Source organism: Myotis davidii, unplaced genomic scaffold, assembly GCF_000327345.1.
Source record: "Myotis davidii unplaced genomic scaffold, ASM32734v1 scaffold1055, whole genome shotgun sequence".
In the NCBI taxonomy this organism is placed as follows: Eukaryota; Metazoa; Chordata; class Mammalia; order Chiroptera; family Vespertilionidae; genus Myotis; species Myotis davidii.
The window spans coordinates 157,322-162,010 of record NW_006286477.1 but is presented as its reverse complement, the minus strand read 5'-3'; the positions used below and the strand labels follow the sequence as shown (position 1 = coordinate 162,010).

Below are 4,689 nucleotides of genomic sequence, written 5' to 3'. Positions count from 1 at the left end.
ATGCCCAATCCCCCAGGGAGTGGGCCTAAGCCAGCAGGTGGTCATCTCCCGAGGGGTCCCCGACTATGAGAGGGCACAGGCCGGGTTGAGAGACCCCCCTCCCGAGTGCACAAATTTTTGTGCACCAGGCCTCTAGTGTTTTAATAAAAACACATTTTTCAAACCCTCTGGTAAAGGACAAAGCAGCGTGTACTGGCAGCTGTACTTGTCTGAAACTCCCCAAATGCTCCAGCAGCTTCCGCTATTTCCTGCCCCTTCTTTTGGTGGAGACAGAATGACAACCAGGGCTCCTCTGGGGGCCGTTTCTCTCTCAGATGTTGAAAGACGGTGATGACGCCGTTCCTGGCTCCCACAGTCCCAGCTCCTCTACGTGGCTCCTGTTCCGGGCGTCTCCCGCCTTTTCCCCCCACACCCTGTGCCTTTAGTTGAATGATGGGGACATACGGCCAGTCATGGTCCTGCCTGAACCCACCTCCTCCCTGCGAACCAGTGTGTGTGATTCCTTCACAGGACATCAAGGTTTATTTCTCAGAGAAGCAGTGTCACTAAGATGACTGTGACATGCAGACAGCCACCATCATAGGGAGTTCGAGTCACGGAGCTCTCGCGAGCCTTGTGTGGGGCATAAAGGCACTATCTCCAGAACTATTGAGACGACGCTGCCCACATATGAAGGGACGTCTCCTTTCGTGGTGCTATGCGCTGATCGCTGGGGAGAAAGCTCATCAGGCCTCAGGAATCTGGGTCCAGTGGCTCCTTCACAGTGGCCAATAGCACTTCAAACAGAAGGATGCCCATTTCTTTTAATGTATTTTTATTGACTTCAGAGAGGAAAGGAGAGGGAGAGAGACAGAAACATCAATGATGGGATGGACCGTCACCGACAACAGTGAACAGGGCCCGTGCCCATGGGGTCTGATCACACACTTTTCTGTCTCAAGTCTCCTGGGGATCCCCAGTCAGTGCCTCTGAAAGACCCGCAGGCTTCCCTGCAGAACATGAAGACGTCGCACTCTGGCTCATTTCCTGCCACTACCACCCCCCTCCCCCAACACGTGCACGTGTGCGCGCGCACACGCACACACACACACACACACACACACACTCACTCTGTGCTGAGGCCACACCTTGTGACCTAATCCCCACCCACCATGTGCGCCCAGGCCTCCAGGTCTTGCTCCAGGACACTCTGTCCGAAGGGTTCTTTTGGGCCAGGCCCTCTATGCCTGTCCCCGATGCTCCAGCTGAGAGAGAAGGGGCTGCCGATAATTCTCTAACACGGCTGTGTATGTTCTTACCAGCAATGGACTCACACCTCGCCCTCTGGGCTCCAAAGACCTAAGGAAGACCCTCAGGGTTGCAGCGCGTCCTACTCCCATCTCTTTGAGGATGTGGGCCACAGCTCCCCCTCCCACTGCTCAGGTGTCGTCCTGAGTCAGACTTTACAACTGAGTGATGCTCTTCCTCCCACGGCTCCGGGCCGCACACGTGCTTTCCTGGAGATCAGGCCGCGTCAGGGCCTCCTCCCAGGATGCGGTCACTTCCGCTCAGTCTGCGGCCGGTGCTGGACGCTCTAGCTCAGTGGCTGACGGTGCGGGGCCGACTGCCCGTCTAAATCCAGGCGATGGCTCAGCTAATGGAGTGTGTTCAGGCAGTCACTTCACCTTTCCAGACCTTGGTCTCTTTGCTCGTAAAGTGGACAGAATCTAGAGTGTCCACTTTGACTGAGACAGAGCATCTCTGGCACAGAGTGGGCCCTTGACTGACCCACGCTGGCCGCTACTTCCGCTAAGCAGCTCAGTGAGGTGATCAGAGCCCGGACGAGGCAGTGGGAGCGCGGAGACAGATCTCAGCTCTGTGACGTGGCAGCTCCCTCACCCGCCTGTGCTCATGTCTCCTTCCGCGAACAGCGATGGCAGCATTCCCGGCTACGGGCTCCTCACAGAATGTGACCCTCCTCCTCAGGGCCTGGCACATGGTGAGCCCCGCAAGCAGTCACGACTGGAGTAAAACTGGAAGGAGGGGACACTGGTCTCAGGGCTGCTGACCGGCCGTCACCTTTCCTTGCTGTCTTGCTTACACAACCGTGGGCTTCAGCATCTGCAGAGACGCTCCCAGAATCTCCCCTGGATGACAGGGGGCTCCGGGCACAGGAATCCCATGTGCCCTGCTCCTGCTCTGCCCACACCCATAGGTGAGGGCCAAGGGGCCTCTGGATCCAGAGCTCCACGGTGCCCAACGCAGCCTCCACGCTCCCCGTCACACCTGGACTTTCCCTAAACTCTGCGTCCCTCTACCAGTGCCTTTCCTGTTCAGTCGCCCTTCCTGTGGCAGCTACAATTGCATTACTCATCCCTCATTTTCCTCCAGTGACTTCAAGTTCTCAGGTTGGACTGTCCCAAAGGCACTGAGCGCCTCTCGGGGTGTCTCTCAGGGCAGCTCTGGGGGCTGGTGGCACCTTAGGATCTGGAGTCACCAGCACCTGCTGCACACTGAGCACCGGCTCCCAGGTGAGCTGGGGACAATGTCATCCCCCCCATCGTGGTCCCAGATGCACTTCACTCCTGCAAACGCAGACTCCACAGGAGCACCTGGCATCAGGGGACGGGCTTCCTGGCCTCATACAGAACAAATGTGGTCAGAGAACAGGTGCGTCCACAGGTGGTGTTTTCTCAGAGGCACCAGTTTGCAATGCAAGGTATCGCTCCAACCAGATTTTTCTCTTATCCTGGGCAATCAACAGGGTAGAAACACCAGTGGAACCAGGTGAATTCTATCAGCTAAGTTGACCCGGCAGCAGAGATATTGGGTTCTGCCTGCCCCAAGGGACTTTCCACACCTGCCCAGGTGAGGCCCTTCGGCTGAGACCACCGTCCTCATGAGCAGAGGTGAGTACTGCCCACCCAACCTTGCCATCCGACCAGCGCTGGCAAAGGAAGAATACAACTCCCCCGCCAGCCTCTGTCACCTCGCAGGGCCTATCTGAGAAGACAGATGGTCATTTGTGTCTGTGAGCCCAGAGCCTGTCCTTCCGGAAGCTGCCATCTGCCTGCCCATTACAGCTCTGCACAGTCAGGATTCCCACAGGGAGTCTCCCGCCAACACCAGAGCTGGTCTTTGCAGGTGACGGAACCACAAGTTGGCACAGCGATTTGATAGGAAAACCAGGGAATCGGCCAAAAGTGCCATCCGTGCCCAGGGGTTTCCCTTTGGGTGAGGTCGTTAATACCAAGGGGGCGTCTGGAGAGAAGAGTATAAACTGGCTGGCTTTACATATCATCCTAAGGAAGCGCAAGAAGCACATTGACAGTAACCATCGAATTTTCAAATCCACTGCACAGACCTTTATGTATTTGTAAACATTGCGTAGCTGCTCGAGGAAACATGAAGGAAAACCTGAGAACAATATAAATAGGATTAGACCCTTTCTTATTTTTTTAATCCTCACCCAAGGATATTGTCCCATTGGTTTTTAGAGAGTGGAAGGGAGGGGGAGAGAGAAAAACATCGACGTGTGAGACACCAATTGGTTGCCTCCTCATGCTCCCCAACCTGGGGCTGGGGATGGGGTTGAGACTGAATCGAACTTAGGACCCTTCAGTCCCAGGGCCGATGCTCTATCCACTGAGCGTGTTGGCCCCGTCCCACCTTGAGGTTCCCAGCAGCAGCAAACCAGGCCACTGGGAGCCTCTTCCCTTCAGCATCGCTGCCACCCAGCAGCGGCTCAGCTCCACCTGCACCAACGCCCTCTTTTCTGACACATAACCACCGGGCTTAGGCTCAGCCACTGGAAACTCCCATCACCGGTCTGGCTGTTTATTTCAAAGCTAGAAAAGCAGAGTAAGAAGAGGGGCACGTGTTCTCCCTTTTCCCAAGATCCGCTGAAGTTCCGGGCTGTTCCCCTGACTTGCAGAGGTGTTTCCTGCGCAGGAGGGGCCTGCCTGCACCTGGGGCTGGGCCTCCTGATGGGGGAGTAACGCGGTGGCTTTCACCCCAGGACGGAAAGCAGGCGAGACAGGGCTCTCCTGTCCCTGTGCCCGGCTGCCAGCAGCTCCCAGCCTCCCACCTGCCCTGGGGGACTGGGTTCCCGCAGAGACCGGGAGAGGAGGAGGGGCCGGCTCAGCGCGCTTTTCAGTAACACGAACGAGCAAAACGGCCCCGCAGATCCAGAAAGTTCACGCAACTTTAACATGTGGCCTGTGTCAGGAACAGCGAGGGCAGCAGGGAGAGGGACCCGGATGCCAATGGAGGGACAAGGCCGGTGTGAGCCCTGGTGATCCGGGAAGGCAGGCCTGGGTGGGTGTGAGCTGCAGGGGCGCGAGGGCTCCCTGCTGCGGGCCCGAGGCCGGTGGGTGGCGGCCCAGGGGCCCCACGTCTCTGCCAGGCTGACCTCCTCTGACATCTCTATTCCAGGGCCCGCCGCAGCCCCAGGGCTCCTGGGGCCTGGCCTCCGCGCAGAGGGCGGCGGGCGTATGGAGCCCACACCCGGGGCTGCGGGGGCCCCCACTTCCCGAGCTTCCGCAGCAACAATTTTCCAGCGAAAGTACCACAAACGCTTCCTGGGAAACGCTCACCAGGACCCCGAGCCCGGCCTGGGGCGGCGGGAGCAACCCGAGAGGAGCCCGGCGCCAGGGCTGCCAACACGGGCTCCGAGCTGAGTAGAAACTTCCCGAGGGCGCGTCCGTCTCC

The 4,689-nt window shown here is 58.1% G+C and overlaps 1 protein-coding gene across 3 annotated transcripts in view; it reads right to left on the bottom strand.

Annotated features, from left to right (window-relative positions):
* PLPP4 (phospholipid phosphatase 4) overlaps positions 1–4,689 on the bottom strand; it is a 37,313-nt gene that overhangs the window by 32,231 nt on the left and 393 nt on the right. The gene's annotated exons all lie outside the window — the stretch shown is intronic.